The sequence below is a fragment of the Pristis pectinata genome, chromosome 1 (assembly GCF_009764475.1).
Source record: "Pristis pectinata isolate sPriPec2 chromosome 1, sPriPec2.1.pri, whole genome shotgun sequence".
Lineage (NCBI taxonomy): Eukaryota > Metazoa > Chordata > Chondrichthyes > Rhinopristiformes > Pristidae > Pristis > Pristis pectinata.
The window spans coordinates 52214913-52237956 of record NC_067405.1 but is presented as its reverse complement, the minus strand read 5'-3'; the positions used below and the strand labels follow the sequence as shown (position 1 = coordinate 52237956).

The 23044-nt window shown below is 40.3% G+C and overlaps 1 long non-coding RNA gene across 1 annotated transcript in view; it reads left to right on the top strand.

The window, feature by feature from the left end:
* The first annotated feature begins 349 nt into the window (after positions 1-349).
* LOC127574622 (uncharacterized) overlaps positions 350-23044 on the top strand; it is a 172158-nt gene continuing 149463 nt past the window's right edge. The window contains exon 1 of the long non-coding RNA XR_007956937.1: positions 350-438. This is a non-coding gene — a long non-coding RNA (uncharacterized LOC127574622). The remainder of the gene's footprint in view (positions 439-23044) is intronic.

Genomic DNA, 23044 nt, shown 5'->3' with positions numbered 1-23044 from the left:
TTAGATGCATTTTATCATGTAATTTAATTTCTCTCACAGTATGCGCACATAAAACAGTTTAAATCTTCTATTTATCATTCCGCTGCAGTCCTTCATGGAAATGATGAATTCATAGTTACATCCTTTGTGCACAGTGAATGACTGTGCGGAACAGTAGCAAAAAAAAATGCTCCCACAAACCAATTAAGCGTCTTTTTGATGTCGCCTTTCAATCCATGCTTGAAAGCACTGGTGGCATTTTGGCTGAGTTCAAGATTTAACATTTTGTGCTGTTCAGAACCTTCTCTTTAATTTAAGCTGATGGTTGCATACCCTGGATTTATCTCACAGTCAGGCTCAAAATAATCGTGTCAGATGCTCATTTTCTGCTAAGGTTTGAGGAAAAATGTATATACCTTCAAGCACGGCACTGCACAGAAGCAGCGATTCTGATAACAAGTAAGGCATAGGAATTCACAGATAATGCTGTTTTAATGCATTGTGTGTTATGAATAAGAAAGGTCTGGTTTACTCTTGTGCTGTCATGGGTTGTTGCCTGTTAATAAACTATCAGTTCTGGTATTAACTTTACATCCACAATGCACGATTGATATGCAAATATAGTGAAGTCCTATTTTACAAATACCCCAATTATCATGAGAGGTTGTTTGCTTATCAATAATTCAGAACTAAATTATAATAGGATTTGAGCATTGGATTATTTACTCTATATTTTTAGATTGTAATGAATGATTTTACTCTGCAATCTGTTACTAGAGATAAGGATAACACAAATGCTTCAGTTGCTAATTGTTCCTTTATTCTTTTTGATATTCAAATATTTACATATGGCCTTACTCTTTTTGATAACATGGTTGAGATGACCAACTTATGTGGGCTTATTTGGCCTTCTCAAATTCTGTTAAAATGAATTTTTTAAAATATATTTTGGATACATTAGGATTCCTTTGCAAATTTTAGTGCTTTTGAGGTTTTATGCATCGCAGTTAACACTCTTCAAGGAGCAAAGTGTGCATGGTAACGCTCCTAACCATGCATATAATCTTTTAACAATCAATGATAGATTCAAACCTACAACCATGTACTATTCACCATGCACAGCCTCTATGCCTCCAGCACTTATTCTCTTCTTGATTTAGGTAAGTGCTTGGGGATACAATGATAATGCAATGAATACAATGACAATGCATTCTAGTTCAAAGTTATCTAGAAATATATAGCACAGAATTTAGGATCACAAATCATAAAATTTAAAATTATGTGGTGCAGAATTTAGAATCATAGAGCTGAGAATTTCAAATCATCCAGCTCAGAATTTTAAATCAGAAAGGACAGAATTTAGAACCATGTGGCAAAAGCAGACCTTGGGTTCCAATGCCCATTAGCTGTATTTTAAAAGAGTCTTTTAATTAAATCCTGCTCTCCAGTTCTATCCTCAGAGCCCAGCAAATTTCCATCTTTCATGCATTTATCCATCTATTATGTTTTCTCTCACCACCACCCTTTTCAGCAGTGAATCCATTTCATTATGACTTATTTTGTACTTTGTTTTTCCTCATATCACATGACTATTGACTTATCTGTCACTGAAAGTGGTTAATATTTTTTACATATTAAAACCCTTCTTAATTTTGAACATATCTATCAAATCTTCCCTTAAATGGAGGGATATGGGCATTCTGTAGGTAGGAGGCATTAGCTATGTTAGCACAACATTGTGGGCCGAAGGGCCTGTACTGTGCTATACTGTTCTATGTTCTAAATGTTTTTGCACAAGAGAGAACAATCCCAGCTGTTTTGTGGGAATTCTTCATGCAGGAATTTGTGAGTGGCCAACATGAAATAAAAAAGTGCATGCACTAACTGATGGCAAGAATTTTCTAAATCTGTTGAGGTAAAATAATACAAGTTACAAACAAGCACATGCCCCCCATAGCATATAGGAAATGAAATGAGCTATTTAAATGCAAAATAATTGAAATATGAAATAAAAGTAGAATATATTGCAAACATGCATCTGCAAACATGCATCTGAAAAAAGAAAACACCATTTAATAGCCAGGCAACTTATTGATGTTGACAAGTTAAACAAAATAGTGATCCTTTATTTTCATTTCCAGAGCAGACATAGTTGTATTTCTCTCTTTCTATCCAAAACAATTAAATATCCCCCACTGAATTAACAATACTTTTAGAATAAGTATAAATTCCAAATATTGTAAGCTTGTCCTATTATATACCAATAGGAACGGAAAGTGGTAAGGCTTGCCATTATTCCTGAAACAGCAGTATCAGTAGCCATATCCTATGCTCATAATGTGAAAGTACATCTGAGGCTCAGAGGTTTTTTTTGCTGATATATATCATCCACACAACTGGGAGAAGTTCTCAGAATCAGAATCAGATCAGGTTTATTATCACTGATATGTGTCGCAGAGGCTGCAGAGGGTTGTAGACTCAGCCAGCTCCATCGTGGGCACAACCCTCCCCGCCATCAAGGACATCTTCAAGATGCAGGGCCTCAAGAAGGAGGCATCCATCATTAAGCACCCTCACCACCCGGGACATACCCTCTTTATGTTACTACCATTGGGGAGGAGGTACAGGAGTCTGAAGACCCACACTCAATAATTCAGGAACAACTTCTTCCCCTCCGCCATCAGATTTCTGAACAGTCCATGAACCCATGAACACTACCTCGTTATTCCTCTTTCACATTATTTATTTATCTTTGTAACTTATAGTAATTTTTATGTCTTTATGTCTTGAACTGTACTGCTGAACTGAAACTGGATAGGTGGAAGGAATATGATTGGGAGTTTATTTTGCCACAGTAATTAGGTGTCAATTAGGCTTAGCACAGTCATGATAAAGGACAAAGGCAGGGCAGGACCAATGGTTCTCCTCTGAGAGTGGCCAATTTTACTAAGCTGTGGTGTGATTTAGAAAAAGCAGACTGGAAATACAGCTAAATAGTTTTTTTTAGTATGAAGCATTCAAGAAGAGAAAGTGAGGTTTCAGATTCAACATATTGCCACAAAGGAAAGGCTTGGGTCCCCAAATTTAGAGCCTTCCAAGTGTCAAGATAGAATAAGGAGAAGTAAAGAGCACATACCATGAGCCCATTGTTGCAGTAAACCTAGAGGTCTATCAAAAGGAAAGGAATTCGAAACAAAACTAAGACAACAGAAAGGGTGCTTGAGAAAATAATGGGAAGTGAAAATAAGGAATACCCAAATACATTTAATGTATACTTAAAGGGTAAACAGAAAGCTAAAGAAAGAATAAAACCTATTAGAGATTAAAAGGCTAACCAGAAAGGGGTGGTTCTCAAGGAATACTTTAGGTCAATCTTCTCAAATGAAGGAAACAATGGAGTCACTGCAGTAAAGGAATGGTAATGCAAAGTATTGGACTGGAGTGTAATGGATAAGTCAGCCAAACCTCGATGATGGGAACATTCTAGAGGATAGTATCAATCACTCAAAATAACAAGGAATAATTAATTAAAGTCAGGGTGGTTTTGATAAGTAAAAACAGAAAATGCTGTAAATCCTCAGTAATCAGACAGCATCACTGGGGAGAAAAAATTTTCACATTGACGACCTTTCATCTGATGCATTAAATCTGTTTCTCTTTCCACAGATATGTCTGATCTGCTGAGTATTCAGGTATCTTCTGTTTTTATTTCACATTTCCAGCCTCTGCAGTTTTTTAGCTTAAGGATTTCTCAAGGAAAGGTCATGTTCCTCTAACAGGGAGGGTTGTTGAGGGCAGAACATTTGATGCAGTTGACATGAATTTTAGCAAGGCTTTGGACAAAGTCCGACACATCTGATTGATTAATAAAGTAAAAGCCCATGGGATTCATGGAAAAGTTGCAAGCCAGATCCAAAATTGGTTAAGTACAGGAATCAAAATGGAAGAAATTCTGAGGGACAGGATTAATGAGCACATGGAGAGGTTGGGATTAATCATGGATGGTCAGCATGGCTTTGTTAAGGGGAGAACCTGAATGTTTTAATTTGATTGAACTTTTTAAGAGATAATTGTGTTTTGATGAGGGCAGTTTGGTTGATGTAGTCTATATGGACTTCAGTAAGGCATTTGACAATGTCTTTGAAGGGAGGTTGAAAAGGTCCAAGGGATTCAGAACAATTTGGATCTAAAATTAGCTTGGTGATAAGGGGCAGAGGATGATGGTCGAGGACTGTTTTTGTAATTGGAAGACTGTGATCAGTGCTGTTATATAACTAATGATCTGAGTATGAATGTAGGAGGTGTGATTAGTAAGTCTGCAGATGATATGGAAAGTGGTGGCATGGTTGATTGTGAGGAAGGTAAGTTTTATGCTACAGAAAGCAATGGAGGAGTTGGTAAGATAGGGAGAGCAATGGCAGGTGGAATTTACTCCAGATCAGTGTGAGATCGTGCAACTTGGGAAGACTGATAAGGCAAGGATATACATAATGGTTCCCGGGAAGTAATGAGGAACAGAGGGACCTTGTTATACCTGAAGGCAGCAGTAAAAGGAGGTAAGGTGGTTAAGAAGCCATATAGAAAACTTACCTTGATTTGCAGAGGCACAGAATATAAGAACACGGAGTTAATGATACAACTATTTAAATCATTAGTTAGGCCATGGCACTGTGTGCATATCTGCTCATCACACTACAGAAAGAAAGTTATTACACTGGAGAGGGTGCATAGAAGATTAACCAGGATGTTTCCTGGGATGAAATATTTCAGTTATGAGGAGAGACCTAAGAGATTAGATAGGCTGGGTTTGTTTTCCTTGGAATGGAGCAGGCTGACAGGGTGGCTATTGAACTATACAAAATTACGAGGGTCATGGACAAGGTTGATACTGGGAAATACTTCCCCATGGGAGAGATATCTGTAACCAGAAGTCATAAAGTAAGGGGTAGGATATTTAGAGGGAATTTGAAGAAGAATGTCTTCATCCAGAGTGTAGTTGAAATCTGGAATGCACTGCCTGAGAAGGTGGTGGAGACAGGTACTCTCAGAATGTTTAAGAAATACCTAGATGAACACTTGAAGTGCCATGGCATAAAAGGCTATGGGCTGAGTGCTGGTAAATTAGTACAGATAGTTATTTGATGGTTGGCCAAAGGCCCAGTTTTCATTCTCTCTGAGTCTGTGACTCTAAATGTTAATGGTGGAAGGGAATTATTGTGAATGGAAATCTAACTTGAAGTTTTCTAGGCATCAGTGCTAGCTCTTTTGCTTTATGTGATCAATGATTTAAAGAAATGCAAAAGAAATTTGTAATGATATAAACATTTCAGGAAAGCTGTCACACACTCCTCAGGTGGGCAAAAACTGGCAATTGGAAGAAACTCTGGAGCTGTGTGAGTTTATATGTTTGGAAGGGCAAACAAGACAAAGGAATACAAAATAAATCATTGAATACTAAGAAATATAAAGGAACAGCGGGATCTTGGAGTTCACATTCACAGAGCCCTGAACGGAGCAGCACAGATAGAAGGTGGGAGCATGAAAATAGAAAGTATATTTTCATTTTTAATTATCAAGCCAAAGAATACAAGAGCAGAGAGATCATTGTTGAACTGTGTAAAGTACTAGTTAAGTCACAGAGAGTGTACAGCATCCAGTTTGGGCACTGTTACAGGAAGGATGTGATGGCAGTAGAGAGGGATGATTTACGAGGATGTTGCCAGGACTGGAGAGTTTCAACTACAAAGAAAGATTGTCTGAGGTTAGAATTATTTGGCTTAAAACTGAAGAGACATAGGAGAGATTTAATCATGTGCACAAAATTATGATGACCTGGAGAGAGAAGTGCAGATGACATATTTCTCTTATAGGAGCCTGTAATAGAGCCAAAGGTTTTGACTTAAGGTACATAATAGAATGATTTGGAAGGGGTTGAGGGCTTTTTTTTGTAGACAGATGGTGTGGGGGTCTGGGACACATTGTTGAAATGGTGGTTGAGACACATTTTTAATATCCACCTGAAAACTTCAAAACCATGGACCATGAGGTGGAAAGTGGGATTAGTCTGGATAGTTTTTCAGGTGTCAAGGATGTGACGTGTTTTAAATTTTTATGGCCAGGGGACCGTGGCACCATATTCATGCTGCTGACATCTTGAGCCATCTCCAACCAGGCATTTTCGATGGTTGCAGCTGGCTTCTTCCTCTTGTTGCTAGGGAACAGTAATTGAAGATCCGTAGGAATCTTCAAAACTCCCGGCAGCGTGTCCAAAGAGATGTCATGGAAGTGAGGCACAGCCACTCCGTCACCACCTTCTCCTTGACTCCCAATTCCTTTAATCTGCATGTATCCCTTTAACTATTGGAGTTGAAATCACTCTGTGTGCACTGTCATCATGTCCGCTGACACAATTTTTCCGGAAACCAGACAGAGTGAGAAAGGTCATCAAATATGTGATGACAAGATAAACTGCAGGAAGCGTGCACAGAAAGAAATAAAGAGCAAACAGAAGTAATTAGTATTCAGCAACAAGCTGAGGTACAGTTACAGGAAGATGTACAATTCCAAAATGTCCATGATTAATATCATGCTTTAATAATTCTCACTGAATATTTAATATAAATAGGAAAATATTAAAATTTGTAACAATTGTCAGTTTTAGGAACATAAAGATAATAATTCACGTGTAAACTTTGGTCCAGACAGTCTATCAAGATTTACAGGACTCATGAATTACTTGTCCTGTGTATCAGAATTCTACTTGGCAGGAAATCCGTTCACTCCACAGGTTACTGTATCTGACACAGTCCTGCATTGCAGTCTTTTGTGCAGCTTCCTGCTGCTCACCTTAGCACTCTTGAATCATTTGACCTTAACCCACTATGGCTAAAAATATCTTTTCCTGATCTCACTGAATTCACCTCCAGTCTCTGTTACTCTCCTGACCTTGATAACTCTCCGGAACACTTCAGCTTTTTGACAAAAAAATTCAAATTTGTCAATATCTTAGACTGATACCAACCACACTTTCGGATTGGTTTTCACCCTCAGTTGTGACTCCACCGCTGGCCCTGCTGGCACTAATAAGATCCTAAATGACTTTGAACAATCAACCCCAACATTCCCAGTTCATCAGCTAATATATTAACCTTCTGCTCATTTCTTAATATCTCACATCCACAGTGGGAAAAGTCTTAGCTCCCAAAACTGAGTGTGTTGGGTTGGATAAGAGGCACAAGTGGCTTGGTTTGGTTTGGTTTGGTTTATTATTGTCACTTGTACCGAGGTACAGTGAAAAGCTTGTCTTACAAACTGTTTGTACAGGTCAATTCATTACACAGTGCAATTACATTGAGTTAGTACAGAGTGCATTGATGTAGTACAGGTAAAAACAATAACAGTACAGAGTAAAGTGTCACAGCTACAGAGAAAGTGCAGTGCAATAAGGTCCAAGGTCACAACAAGGTAGATCGTGGGGTCATAGTACATCTCATTGTATAAGGGAACCGTTCAATAGTCTTATCACAGTGGGGTAGAAGCTGTCCTTAAGTCTGGTGGTACATGCCCTCAGGCTCCTGTATCTTCTACCTGATGGAAGAGGAGAGAAGAGAAAATGTTCCGGGTGGGTGGGGTCTTTGATTATGCTGGCTGCTACACCAAGACAACGAGAGGTAAAGACAGAGTTCAGGGAGGGGAAGCTGGTGTCCGTGATGCGCTGGGCTGTGTCCACAACTCTCTGCAACTTCTTGCAGTCTTGGGCAGAGCAGTTGCCGTACTAAGCCGTGATACATACAAATAGGATGTTTTCTATGGTGCATCGGTAAAAGTTGGTGAGAGTCAAAGGGGACAAACCAAATTTCTTTAGCCTCCTGAGGAAGTCGAGGAGTTGGTGAGCTTTCTTGGCTGTGGCATCTACGTGATTTGACCAGGACAGGCTGTTGGTGAGATTCACTCCCAGGAACTTGAAGCTGTCAACCCTTTTGACCTCAGCACCATTGATGTCGACAGGTGCATGTACACTGCCCCCTTTCCTGAAGTCAATGACCAGCTCTATAGTTTTGTTGACATTGAGGGAAAGGTTGTTGTCATGACACCATTCCATTAAGCTCTCTATCTCCTTCCTGTACTCCGACTCATCGCTGTTTGAGATACGGCCTACAAAGGTGGGATCATCTGCAAACTTGTAGATGGAGTTAGAGCAGAATCTGGCCCCACCTTATGTTGAACCCATCCACTTCTAGTTTTAATGTAGGAGGGACAAGGAGCTGGTGACCAAAATAAAAACAGAAAAAAAAACTTGGTAGCACTCAGCAGGTCAGGCAGCATCTGTGGAAGGAGAAATAGAGTTAACATTTCAGGTCAAAGACCCTTCATCAGAACCATGAAAGAGAAAAAACAAGTTGGTTTTCAGTTGTAGAGAAGGTGGGGGAGGCATGAAATTATGTTTCTTTGTCTGTGTTATGTGTTGCTGATAGCAAGGCTGTGGGACATTCTCAGCACGTTATACTATAGCTGGGGACCAATCTGCTTATGGAAGGCAGGTTGGTCATTTAGATATCATTACGAAACCTACCTTCATTTTAACAATCACTTTGCTTTTAACATATTAGGCAAGGTTCATGGAAATGTTGCAGGTAAAAGGTGCAAACGGTTGGATTCATCAGGTAATGGCACTTAACAGCACTGCTTGTCAGTCGAGAGTATCAGGGGCGTTTCCTCCAGGACTGCTCTTCAGATATTTGAGCTGAATTCCCCTACATCAGCTTTGGGTTCAACTCCTGCAATTGCCCTGCCTTTAACGATGTAATGTTAGTCAGGATCAAGGGCTGCGTATTCCAGTCTTTTGTTCTGAGCCCCCTCCCTGGCAATTGTGGCCAAAACAAATGTTTGCAAATATGGTGACATGTTTAACTGCAGGGTGTGTTTTAGCTCACGTGTTCGTTCCATCACAAAGATGATCTATTGCCGTTACTGTGACATTGCCTGGCTCCTCCCTGTCACAGCTCACATGTTGCTGAAACCACCACGCCTTTGTTACCTGTAGATTTGACAATCCCAACAGTCTCCTGATCAGCCTCTGATTGCCTTAACAAGCTATAGAGTCATCGAATCATACAGCACGGAAACAGGTCCTTCAGCCCACGAGTCCATGTTGACTATCAAGCACCCATTTACACTCATCCTACAATAACCTCATTTTATTTTCCTCACATTCCTATCAACTTCCCCTACATTCTACCACCTACCTACACACTAGGGGTAATTTACAGAGGCCAGCCTGCATGTCTTTGGGATGTAGGAGGAAACTGGAGCACCTGGAGGGGACCTATCTGATCACAGGGAGAAAGTGCAAACTCCACAGAGGCAGCACCAGAGGTCAGGATTGGACCTATATCTCTGGAGCTGTGAGGTAGCAGCATTATTACCTGTACCATTGTGCTGCCCTAATAGACAGATATTTTTTGATAATCATTCCCGTGAAGTAACTTGTGATGTTTCATGACATTTGAAGTGCTATATAAATGCAAGTTGTTGCGGTCATTTTCATTAAATGTGGAAATGATGTTTTGCTTCTTCTCATAAAACATCTGTCAATCATGCCTGGCCCCTCGATCACCCCGACATCCTGACTTATCTTTGTTTTTTGCTCAGACATTAAATCACATGTTGGAGCTGCTAAATGCAATCATATTAAAGCAGAGCTTTGGCTGCTGTTTTTTTTTGCCCTTTACAACAACAACTTGCATTTCTATGGCACTTACAATGTTTGAAACATCCCAAGATGCTTCATAGGAATGACTGCAGTAAAATATCTGTCTCTGTGTCACATGAGAAGATATTAAAGCAGGAAACCAAATACTTGATTAAAGAGGGAGTTTTTAAGGAAGCCTTCACAAGCAATTCATTGTGGCATCAAACCATAACTACTTCAGGAAAGATAATCAAGTTCTTTCCCACTCTTTGCCATGCTAGTGCTACAGTCTCTGGCAGACAAAGCTGACCTTGATTTCAATTCCTCCTCTAAATCCTGTGATTGTAGTAAAGACCATCCCTTGATTCACTGTAATATAGCTCTTGGATGCTGCGTACAGCACTTCTCCTTATGAACCTTATGGCTGATAAAACTGCTGTCCTAGTCAAAATTTACAAAGGCTGTGCAAAATGGTCTGTTGAACTCTTGTTCTGCTTGGTTAGTTATAACTTCTAGACCAGCAATATTACAGTCAATCTTGAATCTGAATTTTTCTTTGTGGCAATGGAACTGCAGGTGATGTATGATGAGATCATCTCAAATGTCCATTTTTCAATTGTCTAAAATATTCAGTATTAGGCAGTTAGACTGGTGAAGTGTGATTGATGTGAAGGGAATCATCTATACTAAAAATAATTGCGAAGATTATTTTGGCACTTGTAGACACAGATCGTCATTCAAAAGTGCGCCTCTCATTCTAATGACTTCGCAAACATTTTTGCGACAGACAATTAGTGAAGGTTACATAAGTGACACTCTACTGGAAGATGCTGATCACAAATTAAATTAGATGTAACTAATTGACTGTGGCAGTACTTGTAGGAGCAGGGGTCAATACTGTGCAACAATGCTTCAGTAGAGACCACTTTCACTATCTGAAGAATGTTAATTTATTCCACCAGTTTTGTAACTTCATCCAGATTTACCCGCTTTATTTTTAATTACTTCTCAGCATGTAACCTCAAAACAATAAGATGTGTTCATTACACTTTAACTCGGTGTACACATTAACCAGCTCTTGCACAATTCCTGTGCTTGAGAAAGACTTCATTGATTCTAAAGGACCAGTGACCTGCCAGTTGCTGCGACCCAGCTTTTGGGGTGTCAAAGTTAGTACGTAAGAAATTGTGCTCAGTAATGCCATTTGGTTGTTGCGTGTGGCCTTAGGATTTCAAAGTGATGCCTTCACTATGCACATACACTTCAGATGTGAAGCAAGTCAGATGCCACCGGTGGAATGGGGTCAGTGCACACATGCCTAACATAGTCAGAAGCATGTTGAGCCAATGGTTCAAACTGATTTGGCATCCATGTCGCCACTTTGGAGCTCCAACCAACACGAAGTACACATTGAAAAACCTAATGTATGAAATCCTGTGAAACTGCAGGTAAACTAATCATCCTGGGTGTTTGCTTTGCCTGGCCTGGTTCTGTCCAGTGCTTTCCCACTGGTGGAGAGAGGTTGCTGACTTTTAGCAGAGGAATTCTCCAGATGACTTTCGAGGATTAAATGAGCATTTCATAAAATGGCATCTGTGCCCTGGGTATGTCTGCCCATGACAATAAACTTGAACTTGAGTAGTTCTGGCCCTAGAATACGATTATCATATTGCAATATGATAGTTATAATACTATTTGGCAGAATCAACATAGTATCAAGGAAAGGAAATTTTATTTAATGAACATGTTAGGATGAAGCACCAGTCAGACACCTGAACAGTAAATGCAACAAGCTTTTATTTGGTATTGGTATTGGTTTATTATTGTTACTTGTACCGAGGTACAGTGAAAAACTTGTCTTGCATACAGATTGTATAGGTCAATTCATTACACAGTGCAGGTACATTGAGTTAGCACAGAGTGCATTGAAGTAGTACAGGTAAAAACAATAACAGTACAGAGTAAAGTGTCACAGCTACAGAGAAAAAGAATCTCAATATGAGCATATGCAAAGGATCAGGTGGGACAGTCTCCCTGAGAATCAAAGTAACATGGTGCTTTATATATTTTGGATACAAGGATAATGTGTGAGAAGTGATTGGCAGCCCATTAGATGTGACAATGACCATTTGTGCTGATGCTGGTGTTCATGTACCACAAAGGACCTCCCATGGTCCTATGCATAAGTTTGAGACAGAGGGCCTCTCTTGCATTTCTGTATTATAAAGGTGCCAGCTCCCTTGATTCTCAAATGTATTGTGCACCTAATCCCTGATTTGTTCATTTCTTGCCTGCTTCCTTTCGATGGCTGAGAACAGCCATCTAGTGATTTCACACCAAGTTATCGTCCATTCATCTGTTGTTCCGCTTACTCTTACCTCATCAGTGTTTGCTGGTTTTCCTGTAATTCTCAAGGTGTACAAGTGGCTTCTTGTTAACAGCTCTCTGTCCCAATGTAGTGCATTATGTTCTGGGTACCTCTGGCCAAGTATCCCTGAATATCTCCTGATCATGTCACAATTGCCGTCAGTTCTGATACTGAACAATATATATCTCTATAGATATATATATATTGAAGGTCAGGATTTTCCCCACTTTAACTTCATGATAAGGATGTACTGTTGAGACTTTATAAGGCATAGGTCAGACTGAATTTGGAATATTGTGAGCAATTTTGGGCCCTATTTCTAAGGAAGGATGCGCTGGGTCTGGAGAGGGTCTGGAGGAGGTTCACAAGAATGATCCCGGGAATGAAATGTATGAGAAGCGTTTGATGGCTCTGGACTTGTACTCGATGGAGTTCAGAAGGATGAGGGTGATCTCATTGAAACCTACCGAATGCTGAAAGGTCTGGATAGAGTGGACGTGGACCAATCTGAATCTATAAAAATACCATAGTTAGTTTTCAGAACCAATTACTTTAAGTAGCTGCAGCCCGTGTAAACATTACGGGAGCCACCATTCTAACTGATAGCAATCTTTGTTGACACATGTGTGTTTGGCGATTTCATTTTCCAATTACGTTTGCAAGGTCAATCATGGACTGGGAGCTCTCTGATATCAATATGGATACACATGCTGAAGGCTGTGCTTGCTTATCAATGGTTCCCATTAACTATACCTTCTGTGTCTGACTATGCCCCTCTCTCTGCTCCCTAAGAAAATAATGCACCTAACTTATAAAGCTGGGAGTCCTGCCTTGCATATGCTGAACAGTACAGTTATCTCTGGCTGCAATCTGTAATCAATATACCATGAAAATGGGCAACCTATTGCATTATATCGAATGCGCACTGAGTGATCCTTTCTGGCCTATCTAACTATGTTCCCTTATGATTAACAAGTAAAATCTCTTAACGCTTACAGTTTGTGGTAAAAGAAAGCAAAGCAGAGTTTCTTGGGGCTTCCTGGAGTTTCCTATCCCAGTATATATCCAGTTTTGTAAAAGTTCATGAAAGTACTGTTAGTTGAAGTGAAAGTGAGATTTCTCTAACTTATAGGCATGCTTTTATTTTCCACTTTGTTAAGCATTTCTGGTTAAGTTGCATTTCTCACTGCCGGACAAGTTAAAGCTAAAATAAAAAAGCTGGATAGGTGAGAATCTCTTTTCATGTTTACATAGTGGTGCAAGATTTGGATAACGAGGATGGATTCAGATGGATCCAGGCTTAACAACATCCCAGGTGGTATGTTGGCTCCTGTTAGTATCCAGAGTCTCATTTGCCTTTTACCCTTCTAGGATTTGACTCATACACTCCATACTAATAGAATATCCTGGAAATGTACCTGTAGCATTCCATTTTGACCTAGACAATGAATGTTTTGTCTGCATGTTGATCACTTCAACCTCTTCCACAGCAGGCCGAGTTATCATTGCATGGGATAAAATTTGATGTAACTTCTCTATTCTTCAGTAAGGCAAGATATACAGAGTAATAGATGTGCTCGGCATGACTTACAGTGGCAGAGTTTGCAAACTCCCCAGTTCATCTAACTTGATTTAAACAGAGCAACTTTTCTGCATTCTCTCAAGGTGGAGTATTTCTCCCTTCAACCTGTTCCTTTTTAGAAAAAACAAATTACAGACAAACTTCACTGACTGATATTTATTGCATGTCATCCTTGAAACCCCAACTCTAATGTTAGCACTTAGTCAACATTGAGGACTCACATTTCAGGAGCCAAACCTATCAGCTTAACTTTCCAAGACCACCTCCCCCCACCCCACCCCACCCAAAGAAGTTCAAAGGAATAGAATTGTCAGAGCAGCGAGTTGCTGAAAGATCAATTATCTTTCATTATATCTGAAACCTAATACAAACCTGCCAGGCTTCCTAGTCTGTGAATTGACCTGCATGAAACGAAGCTTCAATAGGAAGGTGGATTTTGAAGTAATCCTTATTAAGGTTCTTTCAATGAATAAAAATTAAAAATATTCGGAAACATTACAGACTTCTGACACTATGAACCTTCTGACACTGACTTGTGATGAGGCACCCACATTAGATGACTTAACATCACTAATACAACGATCCTTCGATCAAATTCAATGCAATTAATGTCTTTCCAGTGGATCACTTAACCTAACAATTCCTGTAGCAAGAAAACTCTTATGGTTAAGAGCCTGTTTACAATAACCCCAGTCTCTAGTGCTAGAGAGCGAATGCAAAGGAACCCCCAAAACATTCCCCAATGTGATTTTCTAGGCTATGCCATTGGTACAAAATGGGACAATTGTTCTTTGCTTCACTTCCTTCAGCAGTGCCAAAAGCAGAATTCCTTGGCTTTGTTGTTATTCTGCAAAATTGCTTCCAAATATATTGTTCAACATAATGTTCAGAGTAAAAATCCTCTTTAGGGACTTATAGAAATCCTTTCAAAGCCATAGGGTTGGCCTAATGTTGGACGCAGCTGATTGGATTCCCATCTTGTGTACATATGTTTTCCCTGCCCAAGGATTTTACTTGAAAGAAGGACAGCAGCATGCCCCGTGACATTTAGTGAGGTCACCTTCTGTTGCAGACAGTGGGGATGTAACTAGGCCCTTTTATGAGTACAGCTCTGATTTTGATGAACTAGCATATTTGGCCTTAAACCTAAACAATAACACATCGATATTTTAAATTGGCGTGTTGCTGCAAGAGGCAGTGCTGGGGAATGAAACTATTTTCCATCGAGGATGATCAGTGTCAGGATAAAGCACAGCCAGATCGCTTATAATATGACCAAGTGCAGACTATAAATACTTCTTATATATTCATAGAAAGTACAAAGGTGCTTTTAGTCTCCTATCGATCCTGTGTCATGGAATAAAACAATAAATTATGTAGGGGGGTGGGTGGGGAGTCAAATTAGCTTTGACAGGGCACAAAACCAGTGGTGAATCTGTTGCCCAAAAAAAAGACCTGCTGTAGTGATTCAGAACTCCCAGTGGAAAACAGCTCTTATTGGAAGCATATCTTGAAGAGCAGAGAGTGAACAGCCTGTGATCTACTGCCTAGTTTGCAGCTCCTCTACAGAAGATGAATTTAACTTGCATTATCAATCGGATTGAAGTCAAATCCCAGTACTTATCTAGGCTTGTCAATATTGGATTGACATTGATTGGATGCTTCAGTGAATGCTCATTATTTCTGACTGCCCTTTTGTTCCAAAATAATCACTTCATCCGTGTGTGGTGCAGAGTACAATCGGCACCTGGTACTCACAGAGGGAAATCAAGCCCAAAGAAAGTGAAGCTTGGAGGTCAGGCTGAAACACTGTCAAGTTACTTCTCAAAAAGCACATTCCCTGCTATCTCATTTCTGTGAATGCAAGATCATGTGCTGGAGTGCAATGTGTGCCAGAGATATAAACTTCTGACTCCATCTCAATGCAGTTTATGTGGACAGGACTGCAGAATAGTGTGGTTTATTGGTTCATTAAAAAGAAATAAATTATTATGATATGTAATCATGCAGGACATACTCACCAAACATACTGTAAATGGTGTTGGCCCAGTTGGTCAGGCAAGCATGAGACAGAATGGTTGTGTGGTTCATTTCTAGTGATAAGCAGCAGGGCCTTCTCTTTGGTCATCTTCTGAAACTAATCGATGAGTTAAGCCTATACTTTACATGATGGATTACGCAACTGGGTACGTACCATTTAAATGGAGAAGAGAGGACCCTGCCCATTATGCACACTCACCCTCTCTTTGTTTCCATGGTTGTGGGGCATTCAAAATTGGGAGACAATCAATTCAATAGTTTTCAAATTACAAATGTATGCCTATTGTAAGCACTAAAAAATATCTAGTGCTTCCTTCCACTTCTTTCTGTAAGTTGCCCCTGCTGTAGAAAGTATGAGTTCACATTGTATCAGATTGCTAAATGTATACAGTTAAGAAAGCTACAAAGGGAAAAACAATAATCTTTTTTAAAAAAAAACAAAATACCCTGTTACACACCCTGTGTGTGACAATGCTGAGTCAGCAAGCTGAGAGCTGTCAGTTTACTTACCTGTTGTTCCAAGATGGCTCTTACAATATAAGCATACTTGTTCCTGTCTAAATAGTTATCACCCCCTCCATCCAGGATACCCAACCTTTGCTTCTTTGCAAATCTGTGGTTATTTAGTGTTAAGCAACTATATATAAAAAAATAAATTGCAGCAGGTACTGGAAATCTGAAAAAGAAGCAGAAAAAGTCAGAAATGCTTAATGAGTCAGGGCAGCATCTGAAAAGAGAAAAACAGAATTAATGCTTCAACCATAATATTTAGAAGATTAAGCATAATCAGAACACTGGAATACAAGAAAATCTGACTGTTGAATAAACATTTTTCTCAGTACATGCACAAACTTGAGTTCCACATTGAAATTATATGCTGGGTTAATGGTTTTTGAATTTCATCTTCCACATATTCATAATTCTATAATGAGACATTACAGCACTTCCACGTCACACATTAATTGGACAATACACTAAAACATATCTTTAAATATTTTCAGAAGTTATCCTGGTCACTTGTGGTTGGATTTTAAAGCCGGAGCACAAATATAACATATTCAAAAGATTGAATTGGACAAAATTCACCTGGCACGGACTTGAGTTTTACATATTATTCCCCAACCACTCATGAAGCACCATTTTCTACATCAATACTTATAGCTTCTGTTATCTCTAAGGGAAGGTGGGAACATGAATACAGCAACACAGTAGACAGGTGGCTTATTACAATGAACAACAGAGATGAAAGTACAATTTCATCATGGAATTAATGATAAAATGCTTTTGGAGAAATTGAAAATAATTGTTTTATGTGTAACAGCAAACACTCTCAGATGGCTTATTTTACTGTGTTTTGATGAGATGTGCTCGCGTGAAGTGTTAACCTATTTTCTTCATTTACTGTGGGATCGACTGCATTTTATTTTCAGTATAACACTTTAATGGAATTTGTATATTTAAATTTCCAAAAGCTTTGCTAAAAATAACGCACAGTGGAGATGCTTTTACCGTCCCTAGTGATCCTAGCTGCATTTTGAAAATAGAATTGATAAACTAGAAAGTCAGAACACTGTTTTCAATTCAGATAAATATCCACGGTAAGAAAACACACAGATTATCATTAAGATAAAAGAGTGTGTCATATCATAACCTGATGGAAAATAGGTCTTTGGGCCTTTCAAGCTTTCTTTAAATAGATATTTTGACTCTGATATCTTAGACTGGTAAACAAATGGGCTATGGGCAAAACCTGGAATAAGAACTCCTTTTCCCTGCCATTGCTTCTTCTCATGTTAAATGTACAAATCCAGTTTAAAGCATGGCTAGTTCCTTGAGGAAACAGTACAAACTCTATTTTTAGGCTTAATATGAGGAAAAAAAGGATGACTAGGTAACTTGCAATCATTGATCTGCTTGATTTAAAATTTAAAAAAATCCTTCAGTGGAAAATTAGAGCTATCTTCGGTGGATTTAGAACAATCAGACTTATGGCACAGGCTTTTTAAAGATTTGAGTGCAAAGGTTCTTTATTTTAAATCTTTTTATCAAATTGGGGTAATAGGGGGTTAATGACATGCAGAGGGGCTGAGAAATATTCTGATGAAGACAATAAGAAAATAAGGAATTATTTGCATATTTGTATTTGCTGGTTTGGAACTTCTATATAAGAATCTCACTTTTTTGTGCAGAAGAATTTTAGTTCATCTGTGTGGAGGTCTTTTACTTTTGAGTGTGCACCATATCATTCTTTGATGTTCTGGTGGTCGTGGTTATATGCTGCATTGCAAGATTTGCAGATGCTTTAGTTTAGGACATACATTTCCAAAAACATCATGTCCACCACTAGTTTTGAGAAAAGACTTTGCTCCCCTGCCTGCAGATTCAAAAAATTGGATATCACTGCATTAAGTCATTGGTACTCCCGAATCTCCTGATCATTGTCTGCTAAACTTGTTTGGATCTGCAGCCTAATTAATCAAAGTAGAAGGCAGCTGTTTCCTTTCAGGATCACTGAGGAGATTTGAATTAGCAGATCACCAGTGAGGTAGCATTTCCTTTTAGATTAAGGAATGTTTTTAAGTACATACAAGTAGATATACTGAGTTAATCCCTGTGGAAGTTAGAGAAGTGGTCTCCCTCAGTGCCTGTTGTCTGTGTGTTCTCTTTCTCTCTCTCTCTCTTTCTCTCTCTCTCTCTCCTCTCTAATGCTTCACTTTCCCTTTGGCATTTAAGTTCCCTCCACATGCTGCTTATTCCCTCTTCCCTCTCAGCTTTCCCTTTCTGGACACACGTTTGTCTCCAAAAACTGACACATGGAGCCAATGCTTAGTCAATTGTTTTAACAACAATGAAAAATGTGCCTCAAGTCATTTCACAGAAACTTCAGCACTGGTACAATGACCACAGTTTTATGATTCGAAGACTTTCCTTGAGTTGGTATTACATTGAAATAACATGTTGGCAACTAATGACATTTAAAACAAAAAGAAGTATTCTGTGGGCAATAGTGCCAGACGTATTAGTTTTTCCAACAATTTTTAATCTGGGATGGCATTAGACTGGCTGAGAAATGGCCTCCTGCTCTCCTTTTTTATCAATACAATCAGGGCTACCCCTTTCAGATGCAGGGCTTTGACTTGAAACGTCAGCAGTTCCTTTGCCCCATGGACGCTGAGGTCCTGCAGCAGATTGTTTGTTGCTCCACATTCCAGCATCAGCAGTCTCTTGTGTATCTCAGGCTACCCCTTTCATCAGTCCAGATAACCCACCATCTAGTGGCCAAAGTTGGCAATGGCATCCTCCCATTGCTTTAACCGTTTACATTGATCCTACCTAAACATTGATTCAGGACTCCTCTTTTTGTGGAGGTGAACATCGCAGGCGAGGAATCGTGAGAGCTCTTATGCCCCTGTGCAGGTGCATTTGCCGTCATTGAGAGATGAAGCAAAATATCTGGCAGCGACTGGGGATGGTGGGGAGTAGGATGGTGCAACATGCAAGGATTGGTGGTGCTTTTGAGTGGAATTCATTCATGGGTCCTTTTCCAAATCTGTCTCCTGGAACTACAGTGTTTTGATTGTACCATATCTCTGCAGGCTGCTTTGATGAAGACCAGAAATGTGCAGAACACCTCAAGGATTATCTGACTAAGTCTTAACAGAAGATGATCATGGCTTATCTGCTTTTCAATTCTATCCCTCAGAAATTGGATTCATAGTTGGGCCTTTCTTTAGTTACCCATTAATTAACCCACATCACTACTTTCAATGACTTATGTAGGCAAGCACCCAGATTTCTCCGATTGTGTGAGTTTTGTTATCCAAGCTGTATATTGTTCAACTCACCACTTGTGCTGATAGCAATCGAGTTATATTCTGTCCAGGACTGTCACTAGAGCAATTGCCTCATTTCAAAATAAGAACATTCAAATTTTCTTTCACTTTCTGGGAATTTTGCCATTGTGGAGAGCTTGGATTGATACAGCTCCTTTCATGACTTTGAGATATTCCAAAGCATTTTGCAGCCAATTTTAAATGATTTTAAAGTGAGGTGAGGGTAACTGCCCTTGATGGCAAAGTGGCACTTGACTGAGTGTAGCCTGGAGGAGGCCTGGTAAAACTGCAAGTCAGTGGGTATCAGCGGCTGGAGTTGTCCCTTGAGGAAAAGAAGATTGTTGTTGTTGTTGTTGTTGTTGGAGATCCCAGAATATTATTGCAGGAGTAATGTCCTACACCCAACTGCTTACAGTTGCTTCATCAATAAACTTATATAGGAGAAAAGATATCTTTATTAGTCAAGTGTACATCGAAACACACAGTGAAATGCATCCGTGCATTTGTCGCCACACTTCCGGCACCAACATAGCTTGCCCACAACTCCCTAACCTGAATGCCTTTGGAATGTGGGGGGAAACCGGAGCACCCAGAGGAAACCCATGCAGACACGGGGAGCACGTACAAACTACTTACAGATCGCGACCGGAATTGAACCCGGGTCACTGGCGCTGTAATAGCGTTACGCTAACCGCTACACTACCGTTCCTGCCCTCTACATTATCATGTTACTTCTATCATTAGGTCAGAATGAGAATAAGAATCTGGTTTATTACCACTGACTTATATGACATGAAATTTGTTGTTTTTTGGCAGTAGTACACTGCAAAGACAAGAAAATTACTATAGATTAGAAAATAATTAAATAGTCTGAAAAAAGGAATAACAAGGTAGTGATCATAGGTTCATGCACCATTCAGAAATCTAATGGCAGAGGAGAAGAAGCTGTTCCTAAATCATTGAATGTGAATCTTCAGGCTCCCAACGGTAGTAACGAGAAGGAGGTCCGAAGTGGGGATGATAATAAATAGGATTGAGTACTGTGTAACTCCTCACAAAATGAACTGCACCATGCTTGAATGCAGCCAGACCTAGACAACATTCAGGCATGGGCTGATAAGTGGCAAGCAACATTTGTGCCATATTTGTGCCTGGTAATGACTAGTCTCCAACAAAAATATTTCTGGCTACAACCCTTAGTAACCAATTTCAGTAGTGAGTCCCTCACAATCAACATCCCGGGTGGGGGGGGGGGGCGGTGTTGGTGGAAGCAGGGGTCAACGTTGAGCAGAAGCTTGTGACCTAAGTATTATGGCTATAAGTGCAGGTTGGAGGCTCAGTGTCCTGTGGTGAGTGACTCATCTCCTGATAACCAACAGCATCTCCATTCTCTGCAAGGCACATCAGAGATAAAAAGAAACATCATTCACTCACTTGGATAAGTGCAACGGGATCTCAACACAACCAGAACAAGGAGCTATTTGACTGGCAGTCCATTCACTACCCTAAATATTCACTCCCTCTAATGCTAGCACACTGTGTTTGCAGTCTGCCATCTATAAGTTGCACAGAGTTTACTTGCTAAGACTATGTGATCGCTGCAGGTTTCCTACCAAACCACACATCATCCTGACTTGGAAAAACATCACTGGTCCTTTGTGATCACTGGGTCTAGAACCTGGACCTCCCTGTCTGACAGTACCATTGGAGTTCCTTCACCGAAGAATTGCAGTGGTTCCATTCATGGCTTGTCACCACCTGCTCAAGGACATTTAAGGATGGACAATAAATGTCGACTTTGCTTATGATGCCCAGATACCAAAAATAAATCGTAAATGATAAATGATCGTAAGTTCTCCCTGTGTCTGCGTGAGTTTCCTCTGGGTGCTCTGGTTTCCTCCCACATTCCAAAGACGTACGGGTTAGGAGGTTGTGGGCATGCTATGTTGGCACCAGAAGCATGGCGACACTTGCAGGCTGCCCCCAAAACACTCTAGGCAAAAGATGCATTTCACTGTGTGTTTCAATATACATGTGACTAATAAAGATATCTTATCTTATGATCACAGAGGCTCTTTTTAGTAATTATAAAAACAGAAGATATCATAAGTTCTCAGCAGCTCGGGAAACATCTGTGGTGTGTGAATCAGAGTTGGTCCTTAGCGATGTTCATTGAGGGATAAAGATTGACCTGGCATGAGCAAGCCCTCAAATAATTGCTCTGGGAACTTTACTATTCAGGAGAGTGCTGGCCTGGCTTTTGTTTAACATCTGATAGCAGGAACCAAATTAATGGACGTTAGATTCAGATTCCACTGGCATTGAACTTGTTATGGAGCATCAGCCCAAGCAGAAGATTTACAGCAGATGAATTCTGAAACATCCCCAATGGATTAGATTGCTGAGTGTATCAGTAAGTCATGTAGGTTGTTAATGATCTGAGCGTTGCTGAGTTAGCTGATCTTGGTCAGAGTGAGGGGTCCTACAGTTACCCTGGAGGCCTTTGACATCCAAAAAGGGCTGTCAGTCAAGGCTGCAGGCCTGATAGGCATCCATTCACCTCTCCAATCAGAGGCAGAGTTGTGATGGATTTTGTGAGAGAATGGCACACTGGGATCATGCCCAAAGGTAACAGTGCTAATGTTCACCTTGAATGAGTGATACTCCCCATAGGGCTTTTTGGTCCTGACAGGCCTAGGGAGTGGATCTAGAAGGGAAGATTTAAAAGGCATCGAGTGGCTGAGCCATTGTGAGGGAGGCTGTTGTGAGGTTGAAGTGCTATATTTGAGGTGTAAGTGCTGAGGCTTTGTCTTGAGAGGCTTCAGCGAGGAAGCTGTGCAGTGGTAAGGTAAGATGTGGTAAGATCTTTTACTTCCCCCTGTAGTCTTGGTGGTTTAGAGATGGCAGTCAGGGCAGTCATATGCTCCTCCTGCAGGATGTGGGACATCAGGGAGACGTCCAGTGTTCCTGGTAACTCTACCTATGGGAGGTGTGTCCAGCTGCAGCTCCTGAGTGACTTCATTGAGTGGCAGGAACCACAGCTGGACTTGCACAGAAGCATCAATGATGCTAAGATCGTCATAGACAGGAGCTTTAGTGATGTTAGGCTCACCAGCCTGTAGTTCCTTGGCTTGTCCTTGCAGCCCTTCTTAAATAAAGGCAGAACTTTAGCCACCCTCCAGTCTCCTGGTACCTCACCCGTGGCTAAGGAAGATACAAAAATCTCTGCCGGGGCCCTAGCAATTGTTTCCCTTGCTTTGTACATGGGAAGTCGTGTCTTACAATTTAACTGAGTTTTTTGAAGAGATAACCAAGAGTATTGATGAGGACAAGACGGTAGACGTTGCCGACGTGGACTTTGGCAAGGCTTTTGACAAGGTTCCGCATGGTAGGCTGGTCCGGAAGGTTAGATCACATGCGATCCAGGGTGAGTTAGCAATTGGAGACAAAATTGGCCTGGTGGAAGGACTCAAGAGGATGATAGTGGAGGGCTGTTTTTCAGATTGGAGGCCTGTGACCAGTGATGTGTGGCAGGGATCAATGCCGGGTCC